This window comes from Solanum lycopersicum, chromosome 12 (assembly GCF_036512215.1).
Source record: "Solanum lycopersicum chromosome 12, SLM_r2.1".
NCBI lineage: Eukaryota > Viridiplantae > Streptophyta > Magnoliopsida > Solanales > Solanaceae > Solanum > Solanum lycopersicum.
Window position 1 is genome coordinate 50,481,190 of NC_090811.1, and position 22,908 is coordinate 50,504,097.

A 22,908-nucleotide genomic window follows, 5' to 3' on the forward strand; every position below is an offset into this window, starting at 1 on the left:
GCGGATATGATATATGTAATTTTAGATTTTATTTTATGCATAAAAGTATTTACTTTGATGTAGTTTCTAAATATTGCTTATGTATTTTCATAATTTATATCTTTTAACATATTTTTTAAATGTTTTTAGACTAATAATGCTAAAAAAATAAATTAATTCAATAGTAAGAATGACAATAACGTTGAATTTGTTCTGTTGTTGTACACTTATTTAGACATCTAAAATGCATAACATAATTATAATTTTTCTTCAATGTTTAATCATGTAACTAAATACTTATTAGACTTTGTCTAGAACAATTTAGTACTTTTGAAATATGATCACTTCCATTATGACTTATCAATTTGTAAGATTTATTTTATACAATTTCATTATTATATTATTGAATATTTTATTGTCAACACTCATTTCATATTTTGTGTTATTTTCTTAAAAAATACCTTAGACAATTTTAGTTAAGTTGGACTATAGAAATGGTGCACAAGTTAATTATATGTTTATATGAACATTTTACAAGAATAATTCAAGAACCTGCAAAGTCAAAAAATTATTAGTTTGGTTAGATTTAAAAATTTAAAAAATTGACACATATGGTTTAATGGTTTTGTATTGAAAAACCCGAACCTTATACAAAAAAATCCAAGGTTGGAAAACATGAAAAACACAATTTTTTTTAGTTTATATTGATTTATAAATTTTAAAATTTGTCACAAACGATTTGGTTTTATATTTGAAAAATTCGAACCAACCCTTTCATATACACCACTATTATAGGGCTTCAATCGGGGGTAAATGCTTCGTACCAAAGTTTTTTCTATAATTAAGATTCAAGCCGGAGACCTCTTACTAAAGGATGAAAACTCTATCAATTGTGGTAATGATAGATTTTCAAGGAACTCAACTATTTTTATTTTCAAGGAAGTTATTTTCTTGAAAATATTGTTTCTCAAAATATTTACCAAACTCAATATGAAAACTCAAAGAAAACAAATTCATTCTAACCACAACACACGTGGAAATGCTACGTGATTCATCAAAAAACAAAAAGGAGTTTTGTCCCCTCTTTTTTGTCTACAATTTCCCAATCCTTCTCGAACAAGGAAATTAAATCCTAAATTTCTATTTCTAATGAAAGTAGGATAAATAAATAAATTTGGAAACTTTACATTATTTTTGCCTTAAGATTCCATAAAACAAACCAGAAATATCCCTCTCTGTATATATATACACTCTCTCGCTTTCTTCAGTTATTTCTTTTTAAAAAATTATCCTCCGTTGTTCTCCGCTATGTCGGTGATGATTGTGATAAGTTTAGGGGACATCGCAAAGGATTTGTTCACCGATCAATGCCCTTTAACATGCAAAAACATTATAAAGTTATGCAAGATAAAGCATTACATAATTTTATCTTTCACATTGTTCGAAAGCATTTCACAAGGCAGAAGGGAGATCCAAAAGGAAAAGGATTGGGAGGGGATTCAATATAAAAATTTTTATGTGGTGACCAGGATCATTTTTTCGATGATGGGATTCATTCTGGCTTGAAGCATTCAATGACGGGAACTGTAGTGATGGCTAGCGCTTGTACTAGATAGAAGAATCTAAATGCTTCTCAGTTTTATATCACGTTACGTGATAATCTCAACACCCTTGATGGGGAGCGTACTGTTTTTGGAGAGATTGCACTTGGATTTGACACATCGAATAGGATAAACGGAACTTATGTAGATGACAAGGTAAAGCCTTATCAAAATAGCCGAATCAAACACACTTATATATTGTATGATCCTTTCCAATTAGTCGACTTGATTCCAGATGCTTCACCTGAAAGAAATCCGTAAGATGAGATTGATGATGTTCAACAGAGGATGACTTGATGCAAAAGGATGAGGAATTAGGTGTTTGTGAAGAGAAGGAAGCACACTCCGTAGCAGTATTACTTGAAAGTGTAAGAGTCATTCCTGATGCTGAGATCAAACCCCTTACAATGTGCTCTTTGTTTGTAAATTAAATCTGCAAAATGAAGTGAAAGCATTGTATATAACTTTCTCACGATTTGGAACCGTGACAACTGCTGAAATTATCAGAGATCACAAGAAAGGGAATAGTCAGTTGAGGAAAAGGAATCCCCTGAAATTATTAGAGATCACAAGAAAGGAATAGTCAGTTGAGGATAAGGAATCCCGTGATCAAGTATATTTTCAGATGAGTAATACTAAAACTGATAATCAAAGGATACGAGTTGATTTCAGTCAAAGTGTAGCAAAGTTATTGTCCGAATATCGACCTAGAAACCAAAGAAGCAGTGTTTGTTTCAACAATGGTTCTGTTGATGCCATGAAACAGAAGGAAGAAGACACAAGTGGCATGGTGGAGATGGTAACAGAATGTACTCAAAATTTTTGAGAACAAGACAAGAGACAAGAAATCACAAAGGGATAAAACACCGGCAAATAACGAAGCCAAATTAAGGATGGTCAAATAGATTCAATTATGCTTATTATGTCATTCACACTTTTTATCCATGTTTAACAATGTTTGTAGTGACATTAACTTGTTTTATCGGAATGGTCCCACCTTATTTCATAGGATTTGGATGGGGATGCCCTTAAACTAGCTTAAAAACAATTTGGTGTTGTTAGATTAACGTACTATTTGAACCTAAATCTTGAAAATTTTAGTGATTCTAATGTGATCTCGATTTGAATCTCTAATTTGCAATATCCTTTTGTATCGTTATTAATTTCATCAATGTGTTATGTATTTCAATTTTATGTGTGTTCTAGTTTATCTTGCTTGATTGCATCCGTTCTTTACTGGTTTATAAATGACAAATGGTTCTGCCTATAGAGATGTGAATTTGGTGATACTTTTAATTGGTTTTGAGAGTAGTAATGATATAAATAATGAAACCTTCATACTGATTGGTGCCTTCTGAGTCTTGTACCTGTAAAGGCTACATACATCTCTTTATCTATAGTGTACTGAGCCATACACAGTGAACTCCGGCGACTACTGACTCTAGACATTAAAAGAAGAGAAAATTTTTGTCTATAAAATTCTTAAACTTATAATGCTCTTTTATCTATCAAATAACCCTTCACATCCAAATATATTGAAATGAAATTTTATTGCCGGGAAGTTTTATCTATTTGATGGTAATGAGTTCACAAATAGGACTCATTTAGAACTTTATTTTTTTGAAAATAGTTTCCTCAATTTCTTATTTTATGTCAATAACTGTTGAGAACTCTTAAGTTTCGGGGATTTGGAGTTTTAGTGTAAGAATGCACACTTAGGCGCAAAATGGGAACAAAAAGGGTGAAAACAACTGAAGTTGAAGCTTGATAATTGTCAAGCATGCTTGGTGACTTCGCCCTTTGTTCCAACTATTGAAACCCTAAAAGAAGATGATTAAAATGGCGATGAAAAAGTGCGATCGGTGCTTCACCAAATAGTTCCACGAAGCATAATTATTCCACCCAATCGTCAAGAATGCATAGACGCTGAAGATAAAGCACAACCAGTCATGAACAAGAAGAAGGACTAATTGCCAAACTTCTAGGCGATTCGCGACTAAATTCGTCATACGAATTCGCCAGCACTAAATGTTAAAACTATAAATACTAGCCTTCATTATTATTTTAAAAGGTACAAACATTATTATCAATTTTCACTTTTAGAATTTAGGTTGTTGATATTTTCTTTCAAGTTTGGAGGGGTTTTTGTGGGAGACTTAAAGAAAGAATTTATTATTTCTCAAATCGAAAGCGGGTCTTCTCCATTCTTTTTCCTTTGCTCATACTAAGGTTTAATTTCTTATACCTATTTGATTTTTTTTTATAATTTTATGTATATTTGATTATTGCTTAATGTATGGCCACAAATCCCCATTTTTGGGGTATGATTTAGCAAATATGTGTTGATATTATTGTTGAAACTTGTTTGTTGATAGGATTAGATGCATTTTAATGGTGATTTCACCTAGTGGTTGTGGTTTAATTTAATGAATTTTTAGTTGCAAACACAAAACGACCCATGTGTTTTTGGCTTGCTCGAGAGATAGGTCATGAAATCAAGACCACTAGATTGATGTCCTAAGGAGTGGGGCCACATGAGGCTCAGTCCAAGAAGATGAGTCCTAGTCCCATATACAAGCGCACTTCATTGAAAGATTGGGTGTGGATAGGGCGTAGGTTAGTCTTCATTAGACGACTGGGTGTCCGAGAGGAACCCATTTTATATGGGGTAATGTAACAACCCGTTTAGTCGTTTTGAGCAACAGACATCAATTCTGGAAAAACTGGCAGAAGCGACGGACCCCACGACAGAACGTCATGGGCACGACGGACCGTCGCAGGGTCTCGTTTTAAAACACTTAGGAAATCTGAAATTGGGTACTGAAAATCGACTCTCTGAACTTTGTGACGGAATGGCAGGACGGACCGTCACAGGTGTGACGGACCGTCACAGACCCTTGGTGGAAATATTGGGTCTCTGAACTCTGCGACGACCTGCAGGACGGACAGTCGCAGGCACGACGGCCCGTCACAGGTTGCGCAAATCCCAGGCAGAATCAGATTTCTGGTTAAGTTTTAAGGGACGTTTTTGACTGTTCTTGCCTTAATTATAAAGTTCGTGGGTTTATATTAATAACTCAAATTCTTGGGGGTTAAAAGAGGTAACCCTAAGTTAATTAGTGGGGTATTATTGCCATCTTTTATTCTTAATTATATACTAATTAGGGTAAAAGAAAGTGGGTTTGAATTAGAAAATGGAAAGAACAAGAAGGGAGAGAGAGAAACGATCGAGAAGAGGAGGAAAACACCAAGCTTCGAGGATTAACTTGCTTGATTTCAATTCTTCGGTGGAGGTAGGTTATGGTTTTTCATGCTTTCGTAGTGAACTCTTAATAGAGAATGATATGTATTGGTAGTATTGTAAACCCTACTATATGCTTAATTGTATGTTTGCATGAATATTATTATGTGATTGTGATAAGATAAGCATGATGAAAATATTGAATCCCAAATCTTGAAAAGAAACTTTATTATACATTATTAATGATGATGCCTTGGTTTAGAAAAAGGCTTGATGAATTAAAGTAATGGGATTGAGGATGCCTTGGTATAGAGAAGGCTTGATGATTTACAGAATGATATTAGTGGATAGGAGTGTCACGTACCGACACATGTAGGGGATCGGGTGTCACGAACCGACACGTAGAATTAGGGGATCGGGTGTCACGAACTGACACGTAGAATTAAGGGATCGGGTGTCACGAACCGACACGTAGAATTAGGGGATCGGGTGTCACGAACCAACATGTAGAATTAGGGGATCGGGTGTCACGAATCGACACGTAGAATTAGGGGATCGGGTGTCACGAACCGACACGTAGATTTAGGGGATCGGAGTGTCACGTACCGACACAAGAGGAATAATGAATAGGAGGAAGCGGAGTGTCACGTACCGACACAAGAGAAATAAAGATAATGAATCTTGAAAGATGTTAATATACTCAATCTAACGAACATGATTCCCAAATGAGTATGGTATTGGGGATTGAGTCCTCATGTGTGAACTTGACGGTAATTGTTAATGATATAGTATTTGTTGTTGCTACATGTTGAGTATCATAGTTTATTTTATGATATTACTCGGTATATATTAATTTCTATTTTGAGTTGGCCGATGATATCTACTCAGTACCCGTGTTTTGTACTGACCCCTACTTTTATGTTTTCTTCTTGTTTATTTGTGGAGTGCAGCAAACGTGCCATCGTCTTCAACTCAAGAGTAATTCAAGCCAGTCTTACTACATCGGAAATTCAGGGTGAGCTAATGCTTCTAGCTTGGACTGGATCTTCTTCTTCAAGTCTTGATGCCTTGAACTTCCGGCATGGACTAGCTTCTTATGTATTTTTAGCTTTTAGAATACTCTTAGTTTAGTCATTTGATTGTAGATGTTCTTGTGATGATGACTTCCAGGTTTTGGGAATAATAGATGTTTAATATTGATAGTTATTGAATTGATTTTATTAATGAGTTAAGTCTTCCGCATTATTTTCTGCTGTTATTACATTGAAATGTTAAGGTTTAGGTTGGTTGGTTCGCTCACATAGGAGGGTAAGTGTGGGTGCAAGTCGCAACCCGGTTTGGGTCGTGAAAAACTTGGTATCAGAGCATTAGGTTCGTTGGTCTCATCACACAAGAACAGGTCTAGTAGAGTCTTAAGGAACGGTAGGGGGACGCCTTTACATTACTTTGAGAGGCTATAAGACTTTAGGAAAATTTCACTCTTTCATTCTTTCTTTCGTGCTACTACTTGAGTCCAATTGGTATCTAGGCGATACGAATTTGTATCTTACAATCTTCACTCTCTTTCGCAGATGGTTAGAACTAGAGCGACGACTACGCCAACACCAACATCGGCCAGACAAGAAACAACTGAGCCAGCCACTGGGGCTGTGGCTCGAGGAAGAACAGCGACAAGGGACCGTGGAAGAGGTCATGGGAGGACGTCCTCTAGAGGGAGAGGACAAACACCTAGCCCATCTGATACTAGGGAAGTGACTCCCCCACCGACTGAGGAAGTAATAAGAGAAGGGGAGGATGGGGAAACTGAACAAGTGCAAAATGAGGAAACGCCACCCCAACCTACCCCAGAGATGATCAATCAGGTTCTGGCTTATCTTAGCAGGTTATCTGATCAAGGTCAGGCACCTCCAGTGTTTTCTGCGCCAACACCTCCGATTTCAGAAGTACAACATGCGGCTACTATGGCTCCCCGCATGGATGTTCCATTGGAAATAGGCACGTTTCCACGTCTGACTACTGGGCCTATAATGACAAATGATCAGCACGAACTTTTCAGTAAGTTCTTGAAATTGAAACCTCCGGTCTTCAAGGGCGCTGAATCAGAGGATGCTTCTGATTTTCTGGTTGACTGTCATAAGCTACTACACAAGATGGGTATAGTAGAACGGTTTGGTGTTGAGTTCGTGAGTTATCAGTTTCAAGGGAACGCCAAAATGTGGTGGCGGTCACATATCGAGTGTCAACCAATAGAGGCACCACCTATGACTTGGGCCTCATTCTCTAGTTTATTTATGGAGAAGTATATCCCCCAAACTTTGAGGGATCGGAAAAGGGATGACTTCTTGAGCCTAGAGCAAGGTAGGATGTCGGTTAATGCTTATGAGGCTAAGTTTCGTGCGCTATCCAGATATGCCACTCAACTCTGTTTCAGTCCTCAAGAGCGGATTCGCCGGTTTGTGAAGGGGTTAAGGTCAGAATTGCGGATTTCGGCCTTACAGATAGCGGCAACGGCAAAATCCTTCCAAGAGGTGGTAGACTTTGTGATAGAAGTGGAAGGGGTGAAGCCAGACGACTTCACCACAATATCGACATCAAAAAGGCTTCGAAAGGGAGGTGAGTTTAATGGTTCTTACACTAGAGGACAGGGTTCGGGAAATTACTCAGTCCGACCAATTCAGTCTTCACTACAGACTGTAGTTGGGGGACCACCTCAGACCGGTCAACACTTCTCCGAGGGGCATATGATCGACTCCAAAGAATGTTATGGATGTGGGGAGGTTGGACATATTAGGAGAAATTGTTCCAGACCAAGTTACAGACCCCCAATAGCTAGAGGTAAAGGTGGTCATGGTAGAGGCCGTTTTTCTAGAGGGCGTGGTGGTCGAGGTAATAGTGGTCACCAAAACGGCAGAGGTAATGGGCAAACTGGGGCCACTACATCACAACATGGTAGGGGCAACGGACAGACGAACGATAGGGCCCATTGTTATGCTTTCCCTGGGCGGTCTGAAGCGGAGGCATCTGATGCTGTCATCACAGGTAATCTTCTGGTTTGTGATTGCATGGCTTCTGTATTGTTTGATCCTGGATCCACATTTTCTTATGTATCTTCCTCATTTGCTAATGGTCTAAATTTACATTGTGAATTACTTGATATGCCTATTCGTGTTTCTACTCCGGTGGGTGAGTCTGTGGTAGTTGAAAAGGTATATAGGTCTTGTTTGGTGAACTTTGTGGGGAGCAACACTTATGCAGATTTGGTTATTTTAGAAATGGATGATTTTGATGTAATTCTTAATATGACTTGGCTTCATCCGCAATTTGCGATCTTGGATTGTAATGCTAAAACGGTGACGTTAGCCAAGCCTGGGACAGATCCGTTAGTGTGGGAGGGTGACTACACTTCCAATCCGGTCCACATCGTCTCCTTTCTTCGTGCTAAGAAAATGATTAGTAAAGGGTGTTTAGCTTTCTTGGCACATCTCAAGGATGACACTACCCAAGTACCTTCAATTGAGTCGGTTTCAGTAGTTCGTGAGTTTCTGGATGTGTTCCCTGCAGATCTTCCTTGTATGCCACCGGATAGGGATATTGACTTCTGTATTGATCTTGAACCCGGTACTCGCCCCATTTCTATACCCCCTTATAGAATGGCTCCCGCGGAGTTAAGAGAGTTAAAAGCACAACTTCAAGAGTTATTGAACAAAGGCTTCATTAGACCAAGTGCATCTCCTTGGGGTGCTCCGGTTTTGTTTGTAAAGAAGAAGGATGGGAGTTTTCGAATGTGTATAGACTACAGACAACTAAACAAGGTAACCATAAAGAACAAGTATCCTCTTTCCCGCATTGATGATTTGTTCGATCAGTTACAAGGTGCTTGTGTCTTCTCTAAGATTGACTTGAGATCCGGTTATCATCAATTGAAAATACGGGCAACGGATGTGCCAAAGACTTCTTTTCGAACGAGGTATGGGCATTACGAATTTGTAGTGATGTCCTTTGGTCTTACGAATGCCCCTGCTGCATTCATGAGCTTGATGAACGGGATTTTTAAGCCATATTTTGACCTCTTCGTGATCGTATTTATTGATGATATATTGGTATACTCAAAGAGCAATAAGGAACATGAAAAGCATTTGAGAATGGTATTGGAAATGTTGAGGGAGAAAAAGCTTTATGCCAAGTTCTCTAAGTGTGAGTTTTGGCTAGATGCGGTGTCCTTCTTGGGGCACGTGGTTTCTAAGTATGGAGTGATGGTGGATCCTTCTAAGATTGAGACAGTGAAGAATTGGGTAAGACCCACTAATGTGTCAGAAATAAGGAGCTTTGTTGGGTTAGCTAGCTACTACCGCTGATTTGTCAAGGGATTCTCTTCTATTGCTACCCAATTGACGAACTTGACTAAGCAGAATGTCCCATTTGTATGGTCGGATGAATGTGAGGAAAGCTTTTAGAAGCTCAAGACTTTGTTGACTACCACACCTATCCTTACCTTGCCAGTAGAGGGTAAGAACTTCATTGTTTATTGTGATGCATCCTATTCTGGTTTGGGTGCAGTACTAATGCAAGAGAAGAGTGTGATTGCTTATGCCTCAAGACAATTAAAAGTGCATGAACGTAACTATCCCACTCATGATTTGGAATTGGCCGCGGTAGTGTTTGCATTAAAATAATGGAGACACTATTTATATGGGGTTAAGTGTGAGATCTATACGGATCATCGTAGCCTTCAGTATGTCTTTACTTAGAAAGATTTGAACTTAAGACAGAGGAGATGGATGGAGTTACTAAAGGACTACGATATCACTATCTTGTATCATCCGGGGAAGGCGAATGTTGTAGCGGATGCTTTAAGTAGGAAGGCGGGAAGCATGGATCTAGCTCACTTGCAAGCTTCTAGACGCCCATTGGCTAGAGAGGTTCAGACTCTAGCTAATGACTTGATGAGATTAGAAGTAAATGAGAGGGGAGGATTGTTGGCTTCTGTGAAGGCAAGATCTTCCTTTCTTGACAAGATTAAGGGAAGACAGTCTGATGATGAGAAACTGCGCAGAATTCAAGATAAAGTATTGCGAGGAGAGGCTAAGGAAGCACAAATCGATGAGGAAGGTGTTTTGAGAATCAATGGAAGGGTATGTGTACCCCGCGTCGATGATTTGATCAACACTATTCTGACAGAGGCTCATAGTTCAAGGTATTCTATACATCCGGGTGCAACCAAGAGGTATCGTGACCAAAAGCAACACTTTTGGTGGAGTAGAATGAAGCGGGATATTGTCGACTTTATTACCAAGTGTCCGAACTGTCAACAAGTAAAGTGTGAACACCAAAGGCCCGGAGGAACACTTCAGAGAATGCCCATTCCGGAATGGAAGTGGGAAAGAATTGCAATGGATTTTGTGGTTGGTCTTCCGAAGACAATGGGTAGGTATGACTCCATTTGGGTGATTGTTTATAGGTTAACTAAATCTGCTCATTTCATTCCGGTCAAGGTTGACTTACAATGCAGAAAAGTTAGCCAAACTTTACATCTCGGAAGTGGTGCGATTGCATGGGGTTCCACTATCCATCATATCAGATAGACGTACGCAGTTTACTTCTAAGTTTTGGAAAACACTGCATGCAGAATTGGGTACTAGGATGGACCTTAGTACTGCGTTCCATCCCCAGACCGATGGTCAGTCTGAGCGAACGATTCAAGTGTTGGAGGATATGCTTCGTGCGTGTGTGATAGAATTTGGTGGCCATTGGGATAGCTTCTTACCCATAGCGGAGTTTTCATACAATTATAGCTATGTATCAAGCATTGATATGGCTCCATTTGAAGCATTGTATGGTAGGAGATGTAGGTCTCCCATTGGTTGGTTTGATGCGTTCGAGGTCAGACCTTGGGGTACTGATCTCTTGAGGGATTCGATGGAAAAAGTGAAGTCTATTAAAGAAAAGCTTCTAGCGGCGCAAAGTAGACAAAAAGAATATGCAGATTGAAAGGTTAGAGACTTAGAGTTCATGGAGGGTGAACAACTCTTGTTGAAAGTTTCACCCATGAAAGGGGTGATGCGGTTTGGTAAAAGGGGTAAACTAAGTCCAAGGTACATTGGACCATTTGAAGTACTTAAGCGACTAGGGGAGGTGGCTTATGAGTTAGCCTTGCCTCCAGGGCTGTCCGGAGTACACCCGGTATTCCATGTATCGATGTTGAAAAGATACCATGGGGATGGGAACTACATTATCCGTTGGGATTCAGTCTTGCTTGATGAGAACTTGTCTTATGAGTAGGAGCCTGTTGCTATTTTAGATAGATAAATTCGCAAGTTAAGGTCAAGAGAGATTGCATCCATCAAGGTGCAATGGAAGAATCGACCCGTTGAAGAAGCCACTTGGGAGAAGGAGGCGGATATGCGAGAAAGATACCCACATCTGTTTAAAGATTCAAGTACTCCTTTTCGCCCTTGTTTTCCTTCTTTTAATCGTTCGGGGACGAACGATGGGTAAATTGGTATCTAATGTAACGACCCATTTAGTCGTTTTGAGCAACAGACTTCAATTCTGGAAAAACTGGCAGAAGCGACGGACCCCACGATGGAACGTCATGGGCACGACGGACCGTCGCAGGGTCTCATTTCAAAACACTTAGGAAATCTGAAATTGGGTACTGAAAATCGACTCTCTGAACTTTGTGACGGAATGGCAGGACGGACCGTCACAGGTGTGACGGACCGTCACAGGTGTGACGGACCGTCACAGGTGTGACGGACCGTCACAGACCCTTGGTGGAAATATTGGGTCTCTGAACTCTGCGACGACCTGCAGGACGGACCGTCGCAGGCACGACGGCCCGTCACAGGTTGCGCAAATCCCAGGCAGAATCGGATTTCTGGTTAAGTTTTAAGGGACGTTTTTTACTGTTCTTGCCTTAATTATAAAGTTCGTGGGTTTATATTAATAACTCAAATTCTTGGGGTTAAAAGAGGTAACCCTAAGTTAATTAGTGGGGTATTATTGCCATCTTTTATTCTTAACTATATACTAATTAGGGTAAAAGAAAGAGGGTTTGAATAAGAAAATAGAAAGAACAAGAAGGGAGAGAGAGAAACGATCGAGAAGAGGAGGAAAACACCAAGCTTCGAGGATTAACTTGCTTGATTTCAATTCTTCGGTGGAGGTAGATTATTGTTTTTCATGCTTTCGTAGTGAACTCTTAATAGAGAATGATATGTATTGGTAGTATTGTAAACCCTACTATATGCTTAATTGTATGTTTGCATGAATATGATTATGTGATTGTGATAAGATAAGCATGATGAAAATATTGAATCCCAAATCTTGAAAAGAAACTTTAATATACATTATTAATGATGATGCCTTGGTATAGAAGAAGGCTTGATGAATTAAAGTAATGGGATTGAGGATGCCTTGGTATAGAGAAGGCTTGATGATTTACAGAATGATATTAATGGATCGGAGTGTCACGTACCGACACATGTAGGGGATCGGGTGTCACGAACTGACACGTAGAATTAGGGGATCGGGTGTCACGAACCGACACGTAGAATTAAGGGATCGGGTGTCACGAACCGACACGTAGAATTAGGGGATCGGGTGTCACGAACCAACACGTAGAATTAGGGGATCGGGTGTCACGAACCGACACGTACAATTAGGGGATCGGGTGTCACGAACCGACACGTAGATTTAGGGGATCGGAGTGTCACGTACCGACACAAGAGGAATAATGAATATGAGGGAGCGGAGTTTCACGTACCGACACAAGAGAAATAAAGATAATGAATCTTGAAAGATGTTAATATACTCAATCTAACGAACATGATTCCCAAATGAGTATGGTATTGGGGCTTGAGTCCTCATGTGTGAACTTGACGGTAATTGTTAATGATATAGTATTTGTTGTTGCTACATGTTGAGTGTCATAGTTGATTTTATGATATTACTCGGTATATATTGATTTCTATTTTGAGTTGGCCGATGATATCTACTCAGTACCCGTGTTTTGTATTGACCCCTACTTTTATGTTTTCTTCTTGCTTATTTGTGGAGTGCAGCAAACGTGCCATCGTCTTCAACTCAACAGTAATTCAAGCCAGTCTTACTACATAGGAAATTCAGGGTGAGCTAATGCTTCTAGCTTGGACTGGATCTTCTTCTTCAAGTCTTGATGCCTTGAACTTCCGGCATGGACTAGCTTATTATGTATTTTTAGCTTTTAGAATACTCTTAGTTTAGTCATTTGATCGTAGATGTTCTTGTGATGATGACTTCCAGGTTTTGGGAATAATAGATGTTGAATATTGATAGTTATTGAATTGATTTTATTAATGAGTTAAGTCTTCCGCATTATTTTCTGCTGTTATTACATTGAAAATTTAAGGTTTAGATTGGTTGGTTCGCTCACATAGGAGGGTAAGTGTGGGTGCCAGTCGCAACCCGGTTTGGGTCGTGACAGGTAAGTTGCTCGAGATGGAATTTCTTTCACTTCAAGCTTAGCCTAGTTATTGTTATTTCGTAAATTTACATAACGAAAACATGTACCCATTGATTTACGTCAACATATGTTGCTGTCATACCCCAAGAACTTCTCCTCATATTGAATCCCCTTTGTATTTTTGTTGTCTTTACTAGTTGTGAAAAATCCACCTTTTTGATATTTGAAACTTCGGTGTCACCAATTGAACTTACATTGTTTTGATTCTATAATTTCTTAAGCTACTACTGAATAGAAAGATATTCTAGTTTAGCTACCATTTTTACTACTACTTCCTTTTGGCAAGACCACAACCTTTGGTTGGGTTGCTGTACTCCCTTCGATTAATAAACACTAAGACTGTAGGCTATTGTCGTTGATCACGATTAACATAGAAGAAGCATCAAAATGGCACCTTTGTCAGGGAGTGGTGTCACGTGAAAATATAGTTCTTTTAGAGCCTTTTTTTTGTTATTTTTAGTTATATTTTTGCTAACATTAATTTTAGTTTAGTTTTGCTTATTTGAATTATAAAGAAGGAAAACATTGAACCTCAGGGATACTTTACTGATGTTCAAACAGACAGGGGAGGAAATAATTATGGAAATATTGCAAAAATTAAAAGAAATCTTGCAGACATGCTCATCTCATTGAATGCCTAATAAGGCACAAGATTGTTTCTATCGAGGTTCGAACCCAAAAATAGAAGAATAGATAAGCACCATTGTAAAGAGGGAATGTTGAACCAACCCTACAATGTTGTTGCTACACTACTTGATAAAATGTTCAAAACCAACGAATAATCCCAAATAAAATACGAATGGGATAAATTGGTGGCACAAGTAGATGTTCTATCCAAACAAATGATGGGATTAGAACAGCAAAGCTAGAGAGCAGTAAACAAACTTCTTCCATCGAGGGTGCAAACCGAAAAAGAAGCACGAGAGTGTGAAAAATGACTATAACCCTTCACTTATCCAACAAAAACATGATGATCTTTGAAGTGGAGTATGTAATCTTAAGTTGAGTATCTAATCTCTAAGTTAAGTATCTTATCCTTGAGTGCTTCTGAGTTGAGTATCTTCGTAGTTTTGAGTATCCTTGAGTACTCTTTGAGTTGAGTAAGTTTGAAAAGATGTAAGTATGTTTCCAATTTTATCAAGTTTAAGCTTATGTTATGCGTTAGAATTCTCCTTACATGCTCGTACATTGTACATAATGAGCCATTTTGCATGCATCTTCTCAAGATGCAGACACTGATATTCAGGATCATCAATCGGAGATTTATTGATACATCCGAGATTTTGGGTTACTTGTGGTGAGCCTCCTTGATATTGGAGGATTTCATTTACCTTTCATTTCTATAAGTTTTTAAGGTGTCATGGGTATTTTCTCAATTTCCATCATTGTCATTTAGATGATTCATAGATAGTCAATACACTTGAGGAGTCTGTATTAATCATTTTTTTAGTAACTGTTTTAAAGACATAAGTTGCCTATTTTATGGATAATGGAACATATTATATTATTCTAAGTTTTCTTTTGAGTTCAGTTTTGTATTTCAGTTTCATGAATTTTATTCTTTTTTAAGCTTTTGTATGCTTAAGTTAGTCTTTCGCTTGTAGCCAGCCAGAATGAGGGTTCGCTTGGGGACCAACAATGGTTCTAAAGTACGACTACATATAAGATATAGACTTGGGTTGTGAAAAAGTTAGTATCAGAGCACAGAGTTCAAGTGTCCTAGTCTTTCTATGAAGCAGTGTCAAATAGGATCTCGTTTATGGTTGTGAGCCCCCCCTTATATAAATGGGGTACGACATACATTAAACAAAATTTTCGCTTATTTCATACACTTAATTGTTCAATAGAGCTAAGTAATATAGATCTATTCTAACTCGTGTGTTCTCAGATTCATTCGACTACCCATCATACTAAAGGTGGTGGAAAAGTAAAGTGTTAAGATCCTTATGGATGAGTTGTTCTTAGCAAGAGTCTTGAGAAAATCATGGGACTTCAGAAGGTCTTGAGAGAAACCCAAGAGTAAGTTAAGCATTCAGTTTTAAAGTAATGCATTAATATGAATCTAGCATTTGAGTGAAAAGTGAGTTATACTCTCTTGTCTAAGCCGTGTTTCAGCTGAGATCCTATGAAGAAGTATGTCTACAGCCTGGGTAGTAATTTCATCCCAAAATGATAGTATGGATGAAGATATCATGAGCAGCATAGGTAAAAGAGCCAGCGTTAGGGGGGAGTATGTAGAGGTTTAGTAATGTAAGTATGGGAGATAGTGTTTTGGAAAGATATGTTATCATAGACATGCACCTAGTTAGATAATAACGAATAGTTTTCCCTTATGGGTAGACTAAGAAGTGAAAAGTTGTGAAGAACACATGATATGACGTAGAGTAAGTGTTGCAAGTCAATATGAGTTAGAGTATACCTTAACTATAAAGGGATTATGATGATGGGTCATTGTGTTAGTACTGACTAGAGGGGGTAAATGGGAGGGCTGAAAATGGGAAACATAAGGTGGGTAACCATTTAATCCGTCCATATTTGATATGGGTAATGATGGGTTGGATAATAAATGGGTCGGTAAAATACTACATTACCCATATTTTCATTAATAAATAGTACTTTACTTAAGAATTCAATATGAAGAAGATATTTTAGTATTTTTTAGATGAAAATGTTAAACATGCTTCATTTAGTTTATTGTATCATAATAGTAAAAAAAAAACGTATAACTTTTCAATATAAAATAAATATATGTAATAATAAGATGATAATATTTTTAATTTCAAAGTAAATGAATATTTGCATTTTAGGACTAAAACATGCTTAATTTACTTTAAGCAACGCCAATACTAATACATGGTTTGCGTATTTCACACTATTATTGATTATCCAATATAAAATTAAATAAATAAATAAAATTTTATTATAATTAAAAAAATAAATGTATATTAAATTATATATTTTTGGTGGGTCAAAGATTTCACCTTTTCAATATGAGAGAGAATAGTAAGTTCTACAGAACAACATAAAAAGGAAGAGAAGTTACATTATTTTTAGTGATATCATGAATTTTGAGTGAATAAAACTTAGAAGTTTAACTAATTTAGTTAATTAATACTTTACCCATAGTTTATCAATATTTTACCCATATTTTTATGGGTAAAGTATGTGTGTAAACCAATATTTTTTCCATGTGAGAAATCACTCACCTGACCCATTAAAATATGGGCAGTTTTGGAGGATCACCAAATCATGGGCTTATTTTTCCGCCACTAGTAATGACCAAGTGTAAGTGGTGAATATATAGAAGGGGCAAGAGTATTCATGAATTGAAAGATTTAATCTAGGTTTATGAATTTTAAAAGAGAACCTCATGGCATTCAGAGGATGATAGAGTGATTCGAGAGATAATTTGGGTAAATGAGTAAGTAGTAAATAAGTTGTGAAGTGGAATGTGATGGTAACCCGAGTCTACAGATTGAGAGGTAAGGATTAACTAATTTTCAGGAGGTCATAGTGGGCCACGTTTTCTAAATTTCCATAGTAATATTGAGGTATAAGTATAGTAACTGAGCAATCATATTGATATTCACGTTTAGTAATAAACATTAAGCTTGAATTTGAGATGAGTATCATGATCAAAAGAATGGTAACATGAGGATGATGATGTTAGTCTTAAGATTTGATATGGAAGACAAGACATAGAATAGGTGAGGAATTGAAATTTCTGTTACAAGGGTAAAAAAAACATTAAGAGAATGTACGCCACTTAGAGATGAGGAATAGTTTTGAGAATAATATATTAATTTCCAAAGTGATTGGGAGTAAAAGATTTTACGCAATGCTACAATTTTTTATTTAATCATAAAAATCGTAGTTTTTATTTTTAAAAGAGAAAATAATTGTGATATCTCTTTATTTTGCATGTGGTATGTTTTGGAGTAAGTTTTTTAAACTTTAAATATATTTGTTCACTCTTTCAAAGAAATGTTGTTTTTTTTACTGCTGGGCCAAATATCTTTCTCTTGATGAGTAAGAAAGAAGTGTCATCACATGGCAGCAAGAACACTTGTTAATTAATTAATTTGACATAAATTTAAAGTTTGTCCATTTATAATATGTGAAGACCGAAATTCATATATATTTTCATCAAATCTGTTGATTGATTGATTAAGATTCATTCATTCTTATTCAATCTTTTAGGTTCAATTCTTGAGAATGGAAAGACCTTATATGAAGAACCCTCAAAGTGGAATATCACCCAAGAATTCAAATTAGTGGAACATCAAATGGGAAACAGAAAAAAAGTTCCATAAATATTTAGTCAAATTGCTCTCATACATAACTAATCCTCATAGCAATTTTTAGTATTGTCTTACAATTTCCAATATATATATTTCATATAATTGGGATGACGTGCATTAATTTTTATTCTTCAAAGTATCGATCAAATCTTCAAATTTATACAATATGAACTCTTATGCCTCTATTTATAGCGCAAAATAGAGGCATACAAAAATTTAGTCATAAACATGACATTAACATGAATATAATGAGGGAGGTTATGGAATGGAAATGTTACAAAAGTAATGGTTATAAAGTTGGAGGTTAAATAAAGTTATAGGTTATGGAGGTTATGGTTATCTTCATAATTGAGGAATTTATGTTGTAACTTCTTGGAGTAGTAGACATCCACATTATATTATTTTATAACACTTCCCTTTGGATGTCCATAGATAATATGCCTCGTTAAAACCTTACTAGGAAAAAATCTTGTGGGAAAAAAATCCTAGTGAAGGAAAGTGAATACACATATCTTTTAATACGCTTTGAATGTTGCCTCGTTAAAAATGATATCAAGAAAAACTAATTGGGACAAAGAAATGATTATGGAGAAGAGTACAACACATATTTTTCTCCCCCCGATAAAAACATCACTTGATATCTCGAAAACAATGCATTTCAATCTTGTATCACAATTTCTCAAATATTGATGTTGGCAATATTTAGTGAATAATTTTACAAGATTTCACGTTAATAAACATTTGAACTCAATCTCACCATTTTGTTGAAGATCATGTGTGAAAGACTTTTGGTGAATTATGCTTTGTTCGATATCTTTTGATTATATCCTCCTTTCAATTGAGCTATATATTACTGTTGTATATGTTGGCTGGAATATCACATATTTTCTGAATATGATAGATCATGATTTCAACCAAACACAGTAGTTATTAATGTTTGTTGAATGCCAAAATACTGGTGTGCCTCCATATGTAAGCAAATAACTCTTTTACGATCGAGCTTTGTCTAGATCAAATAAATATTCTATATCTACATAATCTAATCATTTTGACTCATCAGATATTGATAAATTTTATCGAAGCTCTACTTTTCTTCTCAAAGAAAATGACATATCTCCTAGCATTTGAATAACCAGCAATTTTTAAGTGCACCACTTGCAACCCATACATGACAGTTTAAGTCATTTTCATGAGGTTGAAAAGATTCTTAATTTGTGTGAATCAATATCAAAACCATTGGGTACTCAATCAAATTTTTTTAACACCTTTTAAATCCTTTAAGGATTTTCATTAACCTTCATCATCTAGTTTGACGTAATAATCAATCATTATGCATATTCAAATATTTTAGCTATTGCCAGACTAAAACAAGTTTAATTGCATTCACCATTGGAGAACATATCTTCATTCAATAATGTCAGGATTTCTGCAAAAATTCTTTATTCCCCAAGGCACGAACTTTACTTTATATCTTACGGTTATACTTTGGCACAATGATTCATTTGTTTTCTCAGTGACATATATTTTGATCTATGAACTATATGTTCAAAAGCTTCACTTTTATAAGTAAAATAAAATATATTTTAATTTGACATGTCAATCATTTATTTGTCCACACAATATAGCAGATTCAAATTTTAGATCCTCGTGACCATTTATAGAACTAAATTGTAAATCATATCAAATATACGGTCGACAACCATTTTGATATCGATTCCAATATGACATAACTTATCGAGATCTCTTCATCATTTTCAGGTAATTGAACCTCTGCCAAGGGTTTATGAAATGTTATGTCAAGTGCTCTTCAAAGCACTTACCTCATTAGCAATGACCATTTTGATAATTTGATCAGCTCCTTTATCAAGGAGTTTTACTTTTGGAATCGATTGGTCTATCACGCTTCAAGGACTATTTATTTGAGCATTTGCATTTTAATTAAAATATTGGGTCAGCAAATACATCTGGCAAATTACTTGCAACATTTTGGAAATGAATTATCTTTTGAACTTCAAGTTCACAATTTTTTAACGAGGATCTAGATAGTTCACCCCACACATAATTTTCAGCTTCTACACATATCTCCCCCCCCCTATTGTTAGGAAATCTAACATTCACCCCCAAGCTCATTTGGGGATCCATCATGGTGCATGGAGCAATAAAATCATATGTGCGCACATCAAATTTTTAGATGTAAATTATTTGGTTCCCGACACCTGAACCAATTGGGTTGGGAGAACCTTGTTGGCTTGATGCATACATGTTAAATAAACTCATCTCAAACCAAATTTTATTTGAGAGATTTGTTCTCATAATCAACGGTGTAGTTATAATTGGAGGCTACAATTTTCACTAAACCAACCAACATTATCAACATGACATTATAGTTTGGAACTGTGCTCTTAATTTAGTAATTCGAGCCAACAACCTTACAAAAATCAATTGGTAAGTTGATGCAAATACACATGTGACCATACCATAGATGCATCTATTAAATCATAATAGCAAACGGTTCACATGGCAGGTGAACGAGCCCATATTTCACCTTTTTATAGGTTTCAAAGAATTTTAGGGGATACAATCCCAACCTTAGCTGGTACATGATCATTATGTACCATAATTTTATCACGAGAACACGCTACAAAAGAGAATTCTTAAAGAATATTTTATTTCTTCAACATATAGCCACATGAATTCTCAATTTCTCTTGCATCACATTTGAATCGGAATGGCCAACCAATTATGTCAACTGGTATTTATTCTAGTAAATTTCTCATTTAATTTTGCATGTGATTCCATCGTCATGCCCATGTTTGTATAGAACAAATAAGAGGAAAAATTGGTAATCTTATACGTAAGTATTTATAACCCATTTTTGTTGTAGTAATTTCAAGATATTAATCTTCCCATAATTTACCGTCTCAATAACTTATTTATTTTCAATTCTTACTACAACCCGAATATTTTGAATAATTTCATTTCTTCTGATAGTTACAAACTAGATCTTTCGTAACTATCAATTAATTTTGTGGACTGTCACAATTTTTACAATGTCATTCTTATGGGGATCATCTCTTTCAAGGAGAAAACTATTATTATTGTCATGGTTAAAATTATTACATTCAAGACATATTTCTTGATTACCAATGACGAATTTGTGTTGACATACAACAACATTTATTTTGGTCATGACCACAACCTACATAAAATATTTATTTCTTTCTTTTGTTTGTGTACTCAAAATATATATATGACCAAAATGACTATTTATATCAAAAGAATTTTTTTCAATCTCTCAAACCTCCCGTAGACGTGAGAAGTGACATTCATCCAACAATACATGAACATGTTCTTATCTATATGAACACAAGTCAAATTTCGTCAATAGATTGACCATAACCATTCGTACATGTTCCACAAGTTTTCATTAGAATCTAATTGTCATGTTTTGGCATTATGTAACTAACCTAAACATCACTTTAAGATTTCAAATGTACCAAATGTACTACCACTTTATATTCATTTATTTTTGATGGGGGATTTACAAAACTTTTTAAATTAGGTTGCAACAACAACAAATTGCCCAACTTCTCATGCCACTTTGATGAATAAAAGTTATCTTTAACAATTACCTTCACATTTGATGGACCATCTTCAGTATAGTGTGTCCAATAACCGTTTATACAATTTTGATGGACAAAATTTCCTTCACATTTGAAGGAACATCTTAAGAACCCATAATGTTCTTTTTTTGAATTACCCATAATGTTCTTTCTTTTCATTACCTCAATGATGATCATTAACATTTTACCATATCCATATTAATACATTCAACCACTTGTCATTTTCAGACATGTTAATACACTGCTACCACATTCACATAAGAGAATGGAGTAAATTAATTGGGTAAATATTATAAATTTCAGTCAAAAGTATAAAAATATATGTCAGTCATAATCATATCATTACTATAATGAATTTGGACTTTAATCCAATGTCTTACCCATATAAAGACACATTTGATCATAAATCAATAGAACTTCAATGAACCCAACTTCGTGTTATCATGGTGCACCAAGACTTTAACTCTATATCTTACCCACTTGGTGCGGTGAAACCAAAAATTAATCGTCTTACTCTCAACCAGTGCCTTAATAAAACTAATGAATTACCAAAACAATAATTATCGAAAATAGTAAATATAATCTGAACTTGACTTGATATAATTGAAAATGAACAAAATCAATTAAATAAAAAAACATGTTAGAATAATATAAAAGTCCAAAGTTAAAATAAATTCAAACATTTTAATAGTCCCTCTCAACATTGTTTTGAAGATTATTATAATTTACTAACTATTTTAGAATAACTACAAAACAAACTTTGTTAGTACAAATTATATGTTAATAACTCAACAAGTACATGTTCAGATGAAGAAAAATAAAGAGGTACAAAAGTAACCAACAATAATAATCCAATCAATATGTATATGTCACATAACTCAATAAAACAATATAATAAAGAACAATTGTTTTACAAATTGTTAACTTACAAAACTAATTTTACTTTTTAAATATATAAGTGATCAAATTAAAAGTTTGCTAAAAGTAAAAGCAACTTCTTGGACTCATATGATTTTGAGATGGTAAGAAAATTAATGATGCATAGTAAAAAGTAAAATCAAAAAAATATATATAGTACTTTACCTTGAGAGAAAATAAACACAAATATTTTTACCTTATTTATATATTTTATTTTTGCTTCAATCCTTCAATGGTAGAACAATCGTGATGATAACTTGTTGTAAAACTAAAGCAAAGTAACAATATAAAGATAAAGAAAAGAAGAATATAAGACAACAAATATTAAAGATGAAAACAATAGAAATAGGGATATTTCTTATTCTTCAAAGTATTTATGAAATCTTCAAGTGTATACAATATAAACTCTTATGCCTCTATTTATAATGTAACGTAGAGTTATACAAAAGGTTAGTCATAATTATGACATTAACATGAATATAATCTCTGAGGTTATTGAAGGGAAATGTTACAAGAGTAATGGTTATAAATTTGAAGATTGTGTAAAGTTGGAGGTTATGGAGGTTATGGTTATCTTCATAATTGAGGAGGTTATGTAGTAACTTGTTCGAGTAGTGGACATCCACATTATATTGTTTTATAACAATTTCCATTTACTTAACTCATAGTTTTGAACAATTTACATATTAAAGGGTATTGATTGTGCCTCCAAAATGAGATTGTTTAATAATGAAAAGAGTTC

General features: G+C 35.5%; 1 pseudogene; it reads left to right on the plus strand.

The window, feature by feature from the left end:
- The first annotated feature begins 1,287 nt into the window (after positions 1–1,287).
- Positions 1,288–22,908, plus strand: part of LOC101265110 (peptidyl-prolyl cis-trans isomerase CYP59-like) — a 58,787-nt pseudogene continuing 37,166 nt past the window's right edge.